The sequence below is a fragment of the Monodelphis domestica genome, chromosome 6 (genome assembly GCF_027887165.1).
Source record: "Monodelphis domestica isolate mMonDom1 chromosome 6, mMonDom1.pri, whole genome shotgun sequence".
NCBI lineage: Eukaryota > Metazoa > Chordata > Mammalia > Didelphimorphia > Didelphidae > Monodelphis > Monodelphis domestica.
In genome coordinates this window covers 150,425,594-150,445,592 of record NC_077232.1, presented here as the reverse complement: position 1 = coordinate 150,445,592, position 19,999 = coordinate 150,425,594, and positions in this window count along the sequence as shown.

Below are 19,999 nucleotides of genomic sequence, written 5' to 3'. Positions count from 1 at the left end.
CAGATCCATTGGGATCTTGAATTCTATCTTACCCAACAAGGGTAAGGAGAAGGGAAAACCAAGGGGGGGAGGGGGAGAGGGAGAACAAAAAGGGAGGGTAAGAGAGGGGGGAGGGGGAGGGAACAAAAAGGGAGGGACTAAAAAGGGAAACATCAAGGGAGGGGACAAGGGGGACTGTTTCAAAGTAAATCACTGGACTAAAAGGTAGAGCCGAAGAAGAAAAGGTTAGAATTAGGGAAGGCAATCAAAATGCCAGGGAGTCCACAAATGACAATCATAACTTTGAACGTGAATGGGATGAACTCACCCATAAAACGTAGACGAATAGCAGAATGGATTAGAATCCAAAACCCTACCATATGTTGTCTTCAAGAAACACACATGAGGCGGGTTGACACCCACAAGGTCAGAATTAAAGGATGGAGTAAGACCTTCTGGGCCTCAACTGATAGAAAGAAGGCAGGAGTGGTAATCATGATATCTGATAAAGCCAATGCAAAAATAGACCTGATCAAAAGGGATAGGGAAGGTAATTATATTTTGTTAAAAGGGACTATAGACAATGAGGAAATATCATTAATCAATATGTATGCACCAAATAATATAGCACCCAGATTTCTAATGGAGAAACTAGGAGAATTGAAGGAAGAAATAGACAATAAAACCATACTAGTGGGAGACTTAAACCAACCATTATCAAATTTAGATAAATCAAATCAAAAAATAAATAAGAAAGAGGTAAAAGAAGTGAATGAAATCTTAGAAAAATTAGAATTAATAGACATATGGAGAAAAATAAATAGGGATAAAAAGGAATACACCTTCTTCTCAGCACCACATGGCACATTCACAAAAATTGACCATACATTAGGTCACAGAAACATAGCACACAAATGCAGAAAAGCAGAAATAATGAATGCAGCCTTCTCAGATCACAAGGCAATAAAAATAATGATTAGTAATGGTACATGGAAAACCAAATCTAAAACCAATTGGAAATTAAACAATATGATACTCCAAAACCGTTTAGTTAAAGAAGAAATCATAGAAACAATTAATAATTTCATCGAGGAAAATGACAATGGCGAAACATCCTTCCAAACCTTTTGGGATGCAGCCAAAGCGGTAATCAGAGGTAAATTCATATCCCTGAATGCTTATATTAACAAACAAGGGAGAGCAGAGATCAATCAATTGGAAATGCAAATGAAAAAACTGGAAAGCGATCAAATTAAAAACCCCCAGCAGAAAACCAAATTAGAAATCCTAAAAATTAAGGGAGAAATTAATAAAATCGAAAGTGATAGAACTATTGATTTAATAAATGAGACAAGAAGCTGGTACTTTGAAAAAACAAACAAAATAGACAAGGTACTGGTCAATCTAGTTAAAAAAAGGAAGGAAGAAAAGCAAATTCACAGCATTAAAGATGAAAAGGGGGACAGCACCTCCAATGAGGAGGAAATTAAGGCAATCATTAGAAATTACTTTGCCCAATTATATGGCAATAAATACACCAATTTAGGAGAAATGGATGAATATATACAAAAATACAAACTGCCTAGACTAACAGAAGAGGAAATAGAATTCCTAAATAATCCCATATCAGAAATTGAAATCCAACAAGCCATCAAAGAACTTCCTAAGAAAAAGTCCCCAGGGCCTGATGGATTCACCTGTGAATTCTATCAAACATTCAGAGAACAGTTAATCCCAATACTATACAAACTATTTGACATAATAAGCAAAGAGGGAGTTCTACCAAACTCCTTTTACGACACAAACATGGTACTGATTCCAAAACCAGGCAGGTCAAAAACAGAGAAAGAAAACTATAGGCCAATCTCCCTAATGAATATAGATGCAAAAATCTTAAATAGGATACTAGCAAAAAGACTCCAGCAAGTGATCAGAAGGATCATTCACCATGATCAAGTAGGATTCATACCAGGGATGCAGGGCTGGTTCAACATTAGGAAAACCATCCACATAATTGACCACATCAACAAGCAAACTAGCAAGAATCACATGATTATTTCAATAGATGCAGAAAAAGCCTTTGATAAAATACAACACCCATTCCTATTAAAAACACTAGAAAGCATAGGAATAGAAGGGTCATTCCTAAAAATAATAAACAGTATATATCTAAAACCAACAGCTAATATCATCTGCAATGGGGATAAACTAGATGCATTCCCAATAAGATCAGGAGTGAAACAAGGATGCCCATTATCACCTCTACTATTTGACATTGTACTAGAAACACTAGTAGTAGCAATTAGAGAAGATAAAGGAATTGAAGGCATCAAAATAGGCAAGGAGGAGACCAAGTTATCACTCTTTGCGGATGACATGATGGTCTACTTAAAGAATCCTAGAGATTCAACCAAAAAGCTAATTGAAATAATCAACAACTTTAGCAAAGTTGCAGGATACAAAATAAACCCACATAAATCATCAGCTTTTCTATATATCTCCAACACAGCTCAGCAGCAAGAACTAGAAAGAGAAATCCCATTCAAAATCACCTTAGACAAAATAAAATACCTAGGAATCTACCTCCCAAGACAAACACAGGAACTATATGAACACAACTACAAAACACTCGCCACACAACTAAAACTAGACTTGAACAAATGGAAAAACATTAACTGCTCATGGATAGGACGAGCCAATATAATAAAAATGACCATCCTACCCAAACTTATTTATCTATTTAGTGCCATACCCATTGAACTACCAAAATACTTCTTCACTGATTTAGAAAAAACCATAACAAAGTTCATTTGGAAGAACAAAAGATCAAGGATATCCAGGGAAATAATGAAAAAAAACACATATGATGGGGGCCTTGCAGTCCCTGACCTAAAACTATATTACAAAGCAGCAGTCATCAAAACAATTTGGTACTGGCTAAGAAATAGAAAGGAAGATCAGTGGAATAGACTGGGGGAAAGCGACCTCAGCAAGACAGTATACGATAAACCCAAAGATCCCAGCTTTTGGGACAAAAATCCACTATTTCATAAAAACTGCTGGGAAAATTGGAAGACAGTGTGGGAGAGACTAGGAATAGATCAACACCTCACACCCTACACCAAGATAAATTCAAAATGGGTGAGTGACTTAAACATAAAGAAGGAAACCATAAGTAAATTGGGTAAACACAGAATAGTATACATGTCAGACCTTTGGGAGGGGAAAGGCTTTAAAACCAAGCAAGATATAGAAAGAATCACAAAATGTAAAATAAATAATTTTGACTACATTAAACTAAAAAGCTTTTGTACAAACAAAACCAATATAACTAAAATCAGAAGGGAAACAACAAATTGGGAAAAAATCTTCATAGAAACCTCTGACAAAGGTTTAATTACTCATATTTATAAAGAGCTAAATCAATTGTACACAAAATCAAGCCATTCTCCAATTGATAAATGGGCAAGGGAAATGGATAGGCAGTTCTCAGATAAAGAAATCAAAACTATTAACAAGCACATGAAGAAGTGTTCTACATCTCTTATAATCAGAGAGATGCAAATCAAAACAACTCTGAGGTATCACCTCACACCTAGCAGATTGGCTAACATAACAGCAAAGGAAAGTAATGAATGCTGGAGGGGATGTGGCAAAGTAGGGACATTAATTCATTGCTGGTGGAGCTGTGAACTGATCCAACCATTCTGGAGGGCAATTTGGAACTATGCCCAAAGGGCGACAAAAGAATATCTACCCTTTGACCCAGCCATAGCACTGCTGGGTCTGTACCCCAAAGAGATAATGGACACAAAGACTTGTACAAAAATATTCATAGCTGCGCTCTTTGTGGTGGCCCAAAACTGGAAAATGAGGGGATGCCCATCAATTGGGGAATGGCTGAACAAACTGTGGTATATGTTGGTGATGGAGTACTATTGTGCTAAAAGGAATAATAAAGTGGAGAAGTTCCATGGAGACTGGAACAACCTCCAGGAAGTGATGCAGAGCGAGAGGAGCAGAACCAGGAGAACATTGTACACAGAGACAAACACACTGTGGTATCATCGAACGTAATGGACTTCTCCATTAGTGGTGGTGTAATGTCCCTGAACAACTTGCAGGGATCCAGGAGAAAAAAAAAAACACCATTCATAAGCAAAGGATAAACTATGGGAGTGGAAACACCGAGAAAAAGCAACTGCCTGAATACAAAGATTGAGGGGACATGACAGAGGATAGACTCTAAATGAACACTCTAATGCAAATACTATCAACAAAGCAATGGGTTCAAATCAAGAAAACATCTAATGCCCAGTGGACTTACGCGTCGGCTATGGGGGGTTGGGGGGGGGGGAGGAAAAGAAAATGATCTATGTCTTTAACGAATAATGCTTGGAAATGACCAAATAAAATATATTTAAAAAAAAAAATAAATAAAATGAACTGCACTCTTCTTCCTTATAAGGTCTAACCAGCAGCTGCAGTTCTTAGATACACAGAAAAGTCAAATCCCTCCTCCACAGGAAAGCCCTTCAAATATTTGAAGATGGATATCAAATTCTATTCAAGTTTTCTCTTCTTTTGCCTAAGTATTTCTTATCTCTTATGTCATTCATCACAGGAAAGAATTTCAATTATTTTCACCATTCTGGTTATCTTCCTTTTGGATAAGCTCTAATTTGAACATATCCCTTTTAAAAATAGGATGGCCATTAGTATTCTTGATGTGTTATCAGAGGTTAAGATTAGAATAAGATTATTATTTTCTATTTCCAGACACCATACTTTTACTATCATTTTTATTGTTTTGCCTTTTATAATATATGCCAGCTCAATCACCTAAAACAAACAATATTCACAAAATTCTCCTGGTCCTAAAATAAATCAAAATGGGTCTAAATAAACATCCCCTCCAAACAGATCTAGAAAATACAACTGGCTAAATCTTGATTAGGAAATGCAAGAAAAAAAGCCATAGTGATTCTTTTCCCAGCCCAGTTTTCCATCAAGAAATAGAGAGACCTGTGAACACTAGGAACTAGGGCTTCAAGCTATATACCAGAGATAGCAGAGGACTAAATTAGTATAAGATGTTGGAAGAGGTGCCAACTGGCAGCTTTGTCACTTATTTAGTCAGCTCTTAGTCATAAATCCAGGGTGGAATAACATCGGAATCTGTATTTTTTTAAAATACATATTATGTGCCATGCACTGTGCATATCCATATAGTCACAAAAGCAAAGGCAAACTATGCCATCATGTAGCTTATATCTTACTAGAGAGAGGCATCACATAAAAGAGAGCAGCATGCTTTCTAGAGTTACAGAGATAGTAGATAGAGTCATAAGGGAAAATATTACTACTGTTTTTCCAAGAGCAAAAACTGAACTGCTTTGTTTATGGTTCCCAGTACTAGAAAGAGGACTTGTAAAGGTAAAGGCATAGGTTAAATGGTTGCTGGTTAAGAGAAGTCTGGAAATAAAGCAAATCCCTCCCCCCCAAAAAAAAGTCCTAAGCTAGAAGCCATGAGTGACCATAGCCATAGCCACCAAGCAGAACAACAGAACTACAAGTTTTCAATCCAGGAAATAAAGAACTAAGTCCTTCTGAAGTTGGTTTCTGTACTTGGTGGCTTAGTGGCTAAAGAGAAATTTAGAAAGTCAGGTAATAACAGATGTAATCTACGCCTGGAAACAATGGAAGACAGAGGCAATTGTTCAGCTACTAAAGCTGTTCCCAAACTGTTTTTAGAGAACCTACAGAAGACGAGCTTATATTACTCCCCATTCCTCCCCTCAAAAGCAGTCATTTTATCTATCTGCTCAATAGTCTGCTAAGCATTGAGCATAAAAGAATAATAGCATCATCATGACATGTCCCCAGATAATCTGTATATGAACTCTTTTGAACAGAGATGAAAAGAGGAACAATAACAGCTGAGATTTAAAAAGTAATATAATTTAAAAGTTTTTTTTTTAAACATAGATTACTTCATTTGCTCACAACTTCCTTAAGAGAGAAATAAACTGAGGCTCAAAGAATTTAAATGACTTACCCCAAAATCATACAAGTAATAACTAAAAGAGATTAGATTTGAACTTATGTTTCCTGATGCACATTCAGTTCTCCTTCTCTCTCTCTCTCTCTCTCTCTCTCTCTCTCTCTCTCTCTCTCTCTCTCTCTCTCTCTTTCTCTCTTTCTCTCTCTCTCTCTCTCTATATATATATATATGTATATATATATATATCTGCCATCTTTCAATTGTAAGAATTTTTGAGTATAATGCAGAACCCCTAATTTCCCATTTTAAGAAATGATATGGGACTTCAAAGGGTAATAGACCCAAACAGAGTTTGAACTGAAATTTAGTTGCTAAGAGAAATTGCTAAGAGAAAGTAGAACTCAGAGAAATCTGCAATATACTTGCTAGAAAAAGTTGAAATCCTCTCTGAATTCCTTAAGGTCAAAGAGTTTCTTTCACTTGTTCTGTAAGGCAATTAGTCCATTGGAATCCAGGCAGTGTAAGGCATACTGGTAAGAAGAGTATAAATTCAAGGCATGGGGAAGAGCCTGCACATGGGAATATTAGTTTTAATACCATTTGGTCTTTATTTCTTACTGAATAGCTGGATTCTGAAGAATCTAATTCTAGAATTGGAGCCAATTCTTTCTTATTGATCGTTCCAAAAAAGAGGCAATCTATTCTTGACAGTCTTATAATAATTCATTTCTGCCTTTTTGTAGTAAAAGCATTCCTGCTACATGAATCAAAAACAAAGAAAAGAAAATCTTTTTGAAACCCTTCTTAACAAAAGCAAAATATACATTGTTTACCACTTCAAATAATTATATTACCTTATAGAAAGCTAGAAGTGAAGGGAAGCACAGTGAGGGAAAGATATATTTATCAGACAAAGTCTAAAATTAAAAAAAAACAGCAAATTAAATAGCAAAATGTTATCAGCCCATTGATAGCACATAATAAATGTCTTAAACCTTCTATAAATATTACTTTCAAGAGCTTCTATAATCAGTCCAATGATCTCAGTTTTATAGTAATTGCCAACTGTTGGAATTCAACTTTTTCATGAACCATTGAACTCCAAAAAAATTACATAATTTCCCAGCAACTCTTTCTTTTAAATGAAAATATTTACAATTATATGTATGTACATATGTATTCATTTTATAAGGAAACCAATAAAATTGCAATTTCAATCCATATCTAGAATTAAATTCATTACCTCTCTCATTACATTAAACATGTATATATATATATGTACATATATATATCAAGAAGGTTTGCTTATAATTGTTTTTATTTTGTGCTAGTTATATTATTCACTAGAAAGTTTTGTCTCAAACATTTTTTTTTTAAAACCCTTACCTTCCGTCTTGGAGTCAATACTGTGCATTGGCTCCAAGGCAGAAGAGTGGTAAGGGCTAGGCAATGGGGGTCAAGTGACTTGCCCAGGGTCACACAGCTGGGAAGTGTCTGAGGCCAGATTTGAACCTAGGACCTCCCGTCTCTAGGGCTGGTTCTCAATCCACTGAGCTACCCAGCTGCCCCCTGTCTCAAACATTTTAAAATAACAGAATGCCTATTTATTGTCTATGAAATATTTGAGTAAGAAGCTTTACTAAATATTCGCATTGCTTTTCTTATTTTTTTTATATTTGACCTGGACTTTATGTCTGATATCAAGTTTCAAACCAAAGTTTAAATTCTTAGGTGGTTTGCCAATTTCAACCATAATAAGCATATAAAATATCTAATAGAGTTTTTGCCCTTGGAAGAACTTTTCTATGTTCAATGTTACTGTATATGTTAAATTCTGCACTTGCCATAAAATGTATCTTGAGAAAGTGAAAACCTAAAGGTGTTAAGGCATAATCTTACCTTTCCCAATATAAAAAGTTCCATTCATATGGTAAATTATGGCCAAATTCTCTACATTTATAAATATACAGCAACTATCAATCAATTGATCAATAAGCATGTATTAACTGATTTATGTTTCACATAATGTAATTGGTGCTTGGGATTCAAAGACAAAAATTAAAGTCTTTACCTCTGAAAAATTATATTCTATCCTAATAGGGTCAGGAAAAGCATCAATATATATCAGTAATATAATGGAGAGTGTTTGGGGATGGGATTAGATGGTTTAGATGGGGCCAGTATCAAAAGATGTAACAAATTTGGGAAGGACAACAGAACCAGTGAGTTGACAAGCTAACAGACCCAGTCCAGTCAGAGCCTGTCCTTAGGTAACAATGACAGACCACTATAGAACAGGGATTGAGGTTGGATTTATTATGACAAGGAAGGTGAAAAAGGAATTTGGATAATTCTATGCTAATGACAACTACCTAAACCTCCCCAGATCTCAGTGTCTCTTCACTGAGAGTCTTCATAGATTTTGAGCTAGCCTAATCCTTACCTTTCTGTCTAAAGATCCTAGTCCCTAATCTAGATAAACTACACTAACCTAACACCTCTTTTGATGGTAATAGAGGCAGTGAGTTTTGGCAATTTGGCAGGACAGGGTCCAGGAAGAGTTACTGGATCCAGAAGGATGCCAGACCTAATCTTACAGACAGATGGCCCAAATCGTTCAGGATCACACCATGAACCTCAGTAGATGGCAAAAAGCCAGCAGGTAAGCAGGTAGGATGGAAAAGACAAGGTAGAAACAGCCACCAAGAGAAAGCAGCCAGTTCCTCCAGGTCAAACCAGAGAAAACCCCAGCCCCAACCTTAATTATCTATCTCACCCTTTCCCCCCACATTCTAGAATCTTTTCTCTGCATCTGCATCTCCCTGCAGACCCACCTCATATGCTCAAATCCTCTATCCCTTATAAGTGTGCATATAAAATAAATACAAGTATTTTTGAAAGATGGGGGTTGAGGGACTTCCAGTTGGAGGATGGAAAAGCTGAATTAGGAGGTGGCATGGGAGTTGCAGTTCAGAAAAACTTAACAATTTTGAGAGGCAAAAATGAAGAATAGCCTTTATATTTACAGTATGAGATAACCTCCATCTTTCATAATTGATGAGTTCAGCTTAGTATAGTGTCAGATAGTTGAAGTATTTGAAGCAGTGCCAAATAGTCTTAAATTGGGATGTCCTGAACATGCCTGGATTATTCAATATAGAAGTTTCCAAAGTGGTGGATGTAGCTTTCTTTGATTGGCTTTACAGCTGGAAGAAAAGGGAAAATGTTATATCTTAAAAACTCAAGAGACTGAGACACTCTTGTGAACTGTGCCCTGCTCTTGACCCAGGTGTAATATGGATCTCCACAAGTGAGAACAGAATTCCACACTAATGGACTTTGCCATTTGCACTGCATTTGTATAAAGCTTAATTTGATATTGAGAACACAAGTTTCTATTTCAATTCTCTTCAAGTCAAGAAATATTTTCAAGGGCTAAAATATATAAGGTTCTATGCTAATCAACAGATAAGTCAACAACCACGTATAATTATTTATATGCACTAAGCTTTGTGCTAAATTTGAAATGCTTCTGTGCTAGATATTAGGAATGCAGAGAAAAAAAAAACAACTAAACAGCCCCTCCTTTCAAGAAGTTTTCATACTACTCTTTCTGGTTTTGCCAATGATTGATGGTTTTGAACAAGTCACCGCTTCTCACATCCTTAGTGATTTTAATTTCTAACACTTGGATAGTATCTGCTCTGTTTTGTCAACCTATTCTGGGATTTCAGGGAGCAAGGAAACAAAACTCCACACTCTACTTATCTAACCACTGAGGTTTATTGATAAGATGCATGCCAAACTATGATAGATACAAAATAATACCAAGAAGGAGGTTGTAATTCTGCTTTGTCATTGCCAGTGATCTTAAGTTAGACAGTTCTAAAAGTGACAACGGAGGTTTAATAATGATGTAATTCTATTAGACCAGTTCTGCCAAGATCTTAAGATGACTTAATTCTTAGTGGCATGAGAAGGTCAGAATAAAACACCGTTTTACCCTAAGAAGAACAATTTGATATGGAGCCATTTTGAAATATACCAGTCTAGAGTATTTATACTTCCTCATCCATCTAAAGGAAAAGACATGGACTAGAATTTTTAAAATTGTCATGGAAGTCTGGTGAAGTCTGTACACCACTTCTAATGAAGAAGAAACCAAAAAAAAAAAAAAAACAACCCTGTATGTAATTGTAAAATATGATAGAAATATAAATTAAATCAATTTTATTGAAATAAAGACATATTTCACTTTCTATTTCACAGAATCCTAAATTCTACTAAGAACCACAGGGATGAATAAACTATGGATAAATAATCTCTGCTCAGATAGACCAGTCTATATCATTCACAGTAGAATTTGTTATAAATAATTTTTTGTTAGGTTATGTATCATCAACCTCTAGAATTTTAGTAAGGCAATTCAGATTAACAAGGAAATCACAGAGGAAATAGTGTGCTTAATCTGAAATATTGATAATGGATTCAGAGAGAAAGGAAGATTCAGCCTCTTTTCTTCTTCACCCTCAGGAATTCTACAGGGGCTTATTGGCTAGATTAAATCCCCATTTCTGAACATTCTGAGGAAGAGCTTAGAATTGTATTTGCTGGTTTATTTCTTCAGTATGCAAAGATTTCTGATTGTTTCCCAATATTGAATATCTTTTTGGGCATAGAATTTTTTTTTTCTCTGAACTTAGCATTTTATATAACCAAAAACTGGAGAGGATTTGGTTGCAGTGATTCATTTCCTTAAAGAGAACAACAAAGAGCATGATGAGATTTTCATGGTTTGGTGTTACATAGGTGAATGTGGGGTTTTAAGAGCTCTGCAAGTGAAAGACATACCTTGATAGGTAAAAAAAAAAGAAATCAAAACACCTAGTAATCTCATCTAACAATTCAGAATGTTCTGTATTTGAAGTTATAAAGAGACATTTATGGTCATCCGGTTCTACCTTCTGTTTTAGAAATAAACTACCAGCAAGTATTCTCTTGTCTTCATGGTCAAATCATATTGCCTTTGCTTATTATCATTTAAATATATGGAAGAAATTTACCAACTATGTCCAGATTAAGGACTGGACAGCAAAATCTCTCAATTAGTTGGTCAAAGTAAAATTTCTTACTCTTTTGGAGAAACAGAAATAAGAAATGGAAAGTGTACTGAGGAAAGAAAAGAACTTACAAAATTTAGGAGATTAATGAATCAATAGAATTGTGGATATATTCTTCAGAGTAAACAATAGATAATTGGGAAAATGTATGGAAACTTCCAGAGGATTCAGAGTGGAATACAATTCAAACAAAAAATGGAATAACACAACTTATACAAACAGCACTAGATTTCATTACTATATGTAGAGTTAGCAGGTTACTTCAGAATCCTTCAGAACTAATGCCTAAGCTCCAATAACCCCTTGTAACTAATACCAAATTTCTAGGATGGACTATCAAATTAGTAGATTAGCCATCAGCTGAAGATGAAGAGGTAGATAGTCTGAGAAAATGCCTCAAGTCATGAGAGGGAGTCTCATTCCATGGAATAGCAAGAAAGCAGTGGTTGAAAAAGCAAAGCAGGAAGTGAGATGCAAGAAGACTAAAAAGATGAGATTTGGTTATGAAGTGTTTTGGAAACCAATCAAATAATATTTTATTTGATCTTGGAGGCAATAGGAAGCTTCTGGAATTGATTAAATGGAAAGAAGGCATGGCCAGACTTGTGCTTGTGCTTTAGAAAAATCACTTCTATAGACTAATAGAGGTCTTTTTAATTGGAGGAAGACATGTGACAGGGAGATCAGTCAGTAGACTACTGAACTAGATTTAGATGTGATGTGATAAGGACCTGGACTAGGTTGGAGGCAGTATCAGAGGAGGGATGGGGAGTGTGTGAAGGAAATTACTAAAGTAAAATCAAAGGTCTTGGTAAATGATTAGATATGGGGAGTGAGAAAGAATGAGAAATAAAGGATAATGCCTATGTTGTGAGCATGAGGGACTGGAAGGATGGCAGTACCCTCAACTGTATAGGAAAGTTCAGGAAAGGAGCAAAAGAGGAAGTGGGGGAAAATGAGTTCAATTTGGGGCATGATTTATATAGGACATCTCATTCAACATGTCTATTAGATATTAGATGATGTGAAACTATAGATCATGAAACATCAGGGCTAATTAAATATATTTGAAAACCATTAGTATTAAAGATTTTAATTGAATGCTTGGGAGCTAATTAAGTCAACAAGCAAAATATTATAGAGGGAGAAGACATTAATGGTCAGGAGAGAGTATGGAGGATATTTACCTGTAGTGAGCATATCCTGGTTGAAGATCTAGCAAAAGAGGCTGTGGAATGTTTAGAAAGGCAAAGAACCAGGAAAGAGTAATGACAAAGAAACAGAGAGAGAAGAGTGTATAAGTGAGAAACAAGTAAATGCCCAAGTCAAAGGGGGTAGAGAGATCCAGAAAGATGAGAATTGAGAAAAGGTTATTAGAGTTGGCAATCTGAGAAGTAATTTGGTACTATTGGAGAGAGTAGCTTCATTTAAATGATGAGGTCAGAATTAAGATTGTAGAGTTAGGAGAGTCAGAAGAAAAGATGTAGAGACAACAACTGTAGAATCTACTCAAGAAATTTAGGGAGAAGAGATACAGGACAGTAGTTATCAGGGATAGATAGAACAAGCTACATGTAGAGAGGATAATCAACAGAATTTTGATTAATAAGTAATGAATTTCTTTTGGCCCTCAGAACCCAGGCAAAAAATGAGTTTATTCTGAGTTAATGAAAAGACTGTTCTGCCTAACAAATGCCTAGCTCTTTTAAGTCATTGAGATTGGAAACACATATATCTGGTGTGTTTTGCAGTAACTGGGAAAATTAGGTGCTGAAAACCCTAAAATTGCTAGATATCAAGAACTTGTTTTATCTCTTCCAAAAAGTGACACACACAACATACATCTAAAACATCTGATTTAAGTTTCTTGCTTAAAGAGATTCAGGGATAAATTGTTTGTGCTATATATGCACTATGTAAAATTATGTTTCCATGCTGAGGTTCACATATTTCTCATGATTTCACATGATTCTCTAAGTTTATCTGTCCTTACCTCTAGAAGCTATATTGCTCTTACAAATTTTCAAAGCTCTTTACATTCATCATCTCACTTAATCCTAATGTACAGATAAATATTACATAGTCATGTCAGAAAAAGTCACTAGAAACCTTTTTCTGAATTTGGCTTGTATAAGCTTTGCGTGATTGTTCTATATCATAGAAGGGCAATGATCTATTTGATCCTGTACATACTGCAATCTCTTCATTGGTAAAAGTAAAGGATTAATAAGCCCTAAGGAGTCTCTCCCCTCATATTCTATGACCCTATGAACAATAAAAATGCTTAACTACAAAATGTGTTCCAAGTTTAGTTTGATAATAATAGCAAGTAATCACAAAATGTTAATATTTCCATTTTATATGTTATTTGCAAAAGACTAAAAATAATTTTTCCATGGCAACATAATATAAGGTATATTAGATTTTATAACTTAGTGAAGTTAGACCTTTTCCTGTTTAAAAGAAGAAAATTAGCTAGCTTCCCTTTATGATATTTCACACCTTGTTAAATATTCCTAAGGAAAGCTAAATAAGTTAATAAATCATATTTTAATGGATTTGTGATGTCAAAGATGTTGATTCTCTACAAGGAGTGTACTAGACTCTATTCCTATGAACTTGCTAATCATTAACTTTTCAGTGTGAGCATTTGCCCTTGGAAATCAGCAAATAGGACATATGAGAGCCTGTCTTATTGTTTTGTTAATTTTCTAGAATTAAGAAAGTGCTGGAGAAACTATTATTAATGTAGTTTAAACTTATAAATGTGTCATCACAATATACTTTTTTTAATTTTTGGAGAGCCAATTTGCCAACACGTACAGTGTTCTCTCAAAAGCACATAGATCAGAACTCATTCTTTCCCCCTTATACTCCCTGATCTTGTCCATGCCCTCAATAATATGTAAAAGAAGCTATGAGTTTAAATCCTCATCTGATTCTTCTTGTAAGACATATGGCAAGTCATTTAAATTTTCTTACCTCAGTTTCCTAATCTGTAAAAGAAGGTTGTTGGGCATCATGACTTCAGATGTGTCTGAGATTCCTTTAAGTTGTAGATCTATAGTCCTATGACTATAGGATATGACATATTCCAAAGAACAGTAGTAAAAATGAGATAGCATGGTTTTAAAAAAATGAAACAAAACACTTAATTGGTAACCAGGACATCTGAGCTCTCCTAGCTATTACACTGCCTGTCCGTGTCCCTCAGACAAGTCACATCAATTCTCTGAGGTCCCTCCCTTTCATAACCAAACTCTTTTTATATTTGAAAAATTATATTTAATTAATTAATTTAGAATATTTTTCCATGGATACATGATTCATGTTCTTTCCCTCCCTTCCTCACCCCCACTCCCATAGCCAATGAGCAACTCCACTGGGTTTTACATGTATCATTGATCAATACCTATTTCCATTTTATTAATATTTACATTAGGGTGATTGCTAATCACATCCAGAAAAAAATAAACGTGGAAGTAGAAACACAGAAGAAAAACAACTGCCTGAACACATGGGTCAAGGGAGATAAGATTGGGGATGTAGACTCTAAGTGATCATAACTAACCTTCTTCAGAAAGGTTATCTGTATTCATTGCTTTCAATTTTTCATATTCTCCTTGTTATTCAACCGTTTATATACTCTGTCTTCCATCCCTATCACATGCAAGAAATCTTCCTCTTTAAGGTCAACATTGATGGGGTATTTGTTGCTAAATTAAATTACCTTTCCTTATATTTTTACCCTTTTTGACTTTTTATAATGTATTAAATGATTACCCATATCCTCCTGCTAGACACTGTATTTCCTCTTGGATTTCTTGACAGTGCTCTTTTATGATTCTCTACTTGTCAACCCAGTCATTCTTGGTCTTCTTTGCAGGTTTATCTATGCCTATCTTTTTCTCCATGGATCAGTATACCACAGGGCTCTCTCCTAGGCTATTTCTTCTTCTCCTTATACTTTCTTCCAGTGATATTAATGCCTTGGATTCAATATTATTTCTGTGCAGTATTATCTTTTTGGAGTGTGTAGGGTTTTCTGGTAGAACTATCATCTCTATTATGAGGGCTTGCTGAGCGCTTTTCAGAGATTATCAAATTTTGGGGTCTACTGCTCACCGAAATCTGACCTCCGGCTCCAAGAAGTTATAGCATGCATGAACAGTAGTCGCACTCCAGTAAAACCATCTTGGCAGATATCTAAACCAGGTTAAGGGTAACTGATAAGTCTCAAACTCATAGGGGAGTTAGGGGAGTGTCTTACCCCAAAAGGGGCAGATGAGAACAATTTGTTTCAGTGGCTATGGAAGTGGCAGAAGTAGGCACTAAGGAGCAGTTAGAACTTGTTAAAACATTAAAGAAGCCAAGTCTACCACTGCATCTTTGGCCATTGTCAGTTGTAGACTTTTGTCATGCTACTGGATTTTGATGACTGGAAGAGAGTGAGGCTAAGGACTTTGTACAACTCCACCTCACTTCTGTCTAATTCACCAGCAGGTAAGACATCAGCCCATGGTTCATTGGTTTTCTTAGAACATGAAGGACAAACAATATCCCTGTACAAATGATTCTCAAATATGCACAGCTTCTAGCCATATCTTTATCCTGAACTCTGGTCTTGAATTTTTAAACTATCTTTAAGAAACTTCTAGGCATCTCCATCTCAATGTATCTAAATAAAATGTTCTATATTCCTCTCACCTAGCCTACTTCTCCTAATTTCTTTAACTCTGCATATGACACTACAATTCTTCTAGTCTCCTAGATTTGCAGCTTTTCACTCTCCCCCATACATGTTCAGTTGTCAAGTCTTACTGATTCTACCTTCTTGACATCTCTCTCATCTATCCTCTTTTATATACTTCAACCACAACCAATTTGACCTATGCCTTCATCACATCCCAAATATACTATTGCAATAGTCTTTTAATAGTTTCTCTGTACCCGAGACTCTCTCCTCTCCCTTTATTAAGTATATTGGTAGTGATAAAAAAAATAGGCTTCATCATGCGATTCCTCCACTCAAGATGTTGCAGAGGCTTTCCATTACTTTTACATTTATATATATATATATATATATATATATACACACACACACACACACACTCCCACTTACCATTTAAGTTTAAATAAAAATGTCTCTTTCTAAGCTGATTGCTCCCTAATATAAATGTTCCTTAATATTGATTGTACCTTCATATCCTTCATACACAATTGCTACAGCCAAACTGGCATTTGCTGTTCCCACTCAAAGTAGTCTGTCATATATTTTACAAGTTGTATTCCATGCCTCAAATACTGTTCCTTTTCATCCTCTCCTCTTGGAATTCCTGTCTTCCTTCAAGGCTCAGGCCAAGGACTAGTTTTTTTAAGGGAACTTTTCTTATTTTCCCAGTTGTTTCTTGCCTAACATCATATATTGAAATGAAAAATTAAATTCATATATTTACTACTTATAGCATTAATTTTATCCTTTTTAAATTTAGGAATATGGTTCATAGGATTAGAAATATGTTTTATATTTTTTGAAATCTATATTTATAATTATTATATAAAATTAAAATGATATTATTCTTTACTTATTTATCTCTGAACATAGTTTCAGAGGATTATGGCCTTAGAATTGGAAGAGAACTTAAGAGTTCAACCTAATTTTACAGATGAGAAATGTAACAAGGGAATCACTTTAAAAGACTGATATATATTAATTTAAGGAATCAGCTATGTAATTCCTAAATTCCTAAATGAAAAACTCAAGTCAGCCGTCAGCCTTTTTTGGAGTTTAATTACAATAGGAGTAAGAAAGGAATTATAGATAGAGAGAAAAAGGGAGAGAAGGGAATAGGGCTTAAATACCCCTTCTGTTTAGGCTGGGCCAAAAGGCCCAAGCCCTTAGATAGCTGGGGCAAAGAAAAGAGATCAGTCCCTATTACTCACGTGTCCAAAATGGAGAAACAGTCTCAGAGGCCCCCACCTTCAGCTTCCTTCAGAGCAAGCCTTCTCAGAGCCCACACGAACGACACCGACCAACTCTCAACCTCCCCTGGAATCTTCAGACCCCCTATCTTTAAGGAAACCATCCAAGTTCCCTCCCCTCAGTTCTCCCATCTACCAATCACTGTTCATCAATTTCCCTCTGCCAATGGAGGCTCTAGCTTAACCCAGGACCGCCCAGAGGTTTCTGGCTTTTGCACATGTCTGTTGAAGGTCATATTTTCAAATGATTAAATCTTTACTCCTTTGCTACAGCCCTTTCTAAATCCTGTTAACCTGAGTAGGGTAGAGATTGGAATAATTAAATTTTGATCTAGGCTGCAGCCCTTACTCAATCCTATTAGGACTGAATAGGGTGGAGATTTATTCCAAGTATCTCCATTGTATCAATTCTAAAATCAATCAAGACTCAAAGAAATTCCTGTTCTATGCTTAAGCATAGGTCAAAGTCCTTTCCATTGTTCAGCAAAGGGTTTCTGTCCTAAAGTAATCTTAAGAAGGGAAGAGAAGGAACCTCCCATGCCAATGGGGTTCCCATTCCAATAGACTATCAGTAAGAAATTTTCCAAGTATGAAATATCCCAATGGTGAAATTTCCAACATTTATAAGTCTAAGGAAATTTGAGGTTTACAGAAAACTTAGGCACAGGGAAGTCTTATTGTTAAAATTTTGGGGGAAGTTGGGGCAGGTAGAAATTAGTTTCTCTCTGCAAGGAGTATTATATTTTTAGAGGTTTATTTAAGATTAAAAACTTAAGAATATACAAGTAAGAAAAGCACATGTCTAGGCCAGAGAGAGAGAGAGAGAGAGAGAGAGAGGCCTAGACAACCTCACCTATATCATGAAAAGACCTGTCTGCTTGCAAGGAGAAACAGGAAAGCCAAGAGAGAGACCCGGCCATAGGCAGAGAGACCCTTTAAATAATAATTTGCTCTCAGCCCAAGTGAGAATTCAGTGAAATTACAAAGCATTCTGGGGAAGTGGAGCAAGGAATTCTGGGAATTGAAGTTCTGGATTCAAGTCTCCATTTTTACAGAAGATAAGAAATTTGCTCCAGGTCAGACAGCCTGTAATTGGCAGATCGATTTCCCACCCAAGTCTTCTGATATCAAATCTAGGATGCTTTCCAGAATATGCTACTTCTGCTCATCTTTTCCTCATTCTCTACAATGCCTTGGATTTTTTCTTTTATTTAAATTTATTTCTTTTTAAAAAATTTTAGTCAATTTAGAACACTATTCTTTTGTTACAAGAATCATATTCTTTCCCTCCCTCCCCACCCCTCTCCAAACTTTCCCGTAGCTGACATGCAATTCCACTGGGTATTTCATGTGTCCTTGATCAGGACCTATTTCCATGTTGTTGGTGTTTACACTAGGATGTTCATTTAGAGTCTATATCACCAATCATATCTCTTTGACCCATTTAATCAAGCAGTTGTTTTTCTTCAGTGTTTCTATTGGCACAGTTTTCCCTCTGAATGTGGATAGTGTCCTTTCAAATAGATCCCTCCAAGTTGTTCAAGTTGTTCACTATATTGCCACTAATGGAGAAGTTCATTACATTCAATTGTACCACAGTGTATTGGTCTCTATGTACAATGTTCTCCTGGTTTTGCTCCTTTCACTCTGCATCAATTTTTGGAGATTGTTCCAATTCCCGTGGAACTGCTTAAGTTTATTAGTTCTTTCTGCACAATAGTATTCCATCATCAACTTACATGACATTTTTTTCAGCCATTCCCCAATTGAAGGACATCCTCACATTTTCCAATTTTTTGCCACCACAAAGAGCGCAGCTATGAATATTCTTGTACGTCTATTTTTCCTTATTATCTCTTTTGGGTACAAACCCAGCAGTGCTATGTCTGGATTAAAGGGCAGACAATCTTTTAAGACCCTTTAGGCATAGTTCCTAATGGCCCTCCAGAATGGTTGGATCAATTCACAACTCCACCGGCAATGCCTTAATATCCCGACTTTGCCACATTCCCTCTAACATTCATTCCTTTCTGTTGTTGTCATGTTAAGCAATCTGCTAGGTGTGAGGTGATACCTCAGAGTTGTTTTGATTTGCATCTCTCTACTTATAAGAGATTTAGAACATTTTTTCATGTGCTTATTAATATTTTTTATTTCTTTTACTGAAAATTGCCTATTAATGTTCCTCGCCCAATTATCAATTGGAGAATGGCTTGATGTTTTTTTTTTTGTACAATTGATTTAGTTCTTTATAAATTTGAGTAATTAAACCTTTGTCAGAGGTTTTTGTTATGAAGATTGTTTCCCAATTTGTTACTTCTCTTCTGATTTTGGTTGCATTGATTTGTTTGTACAATAATTTTTTTTAATTTGATGTAATCAAAATTATTATTTTATATTTTGTGATTTTTTTCTAACCCTGCTTGGTTTTAAAACATTTCCTTTCCCAAAGATCTGACATGTATACTATTCTGTGTTCACCTAATTTACTTAGAATTTCCTTCTTTATAATCAAGTCATTCACTCATTCTGAGTTTATCTTGGTGTAAGGTGTGAGATGTTGATCCAAACCTAAACTCTCTCATACTGTCTTCCAATTTTCCCAGCAATTCTATCAAATATGGGATTTTGGTCCCAAAATCTGGGATCTTTGGGCTTATCATAGACTGTCTTTCTGAGGTCACTTACCCCAAGTCTATTCCATTGATCCTCCTTTCTGTCTCTTAGCCAGTACCATATTGTTTTCATTATCACTGATTTGTAGTAGAGTTTGAGATCTGGGACAGGCAAGTCCACCTTCCTTCATATTTTTTTTTTCATTATTCCCCTGGGTATTCTTGATCTTTTATTCTTCCAAATGAATTTGTTAGGTTTTTTTTTCTAATTCAGTAGTAAGTTTTTTGTTAGTTAGATG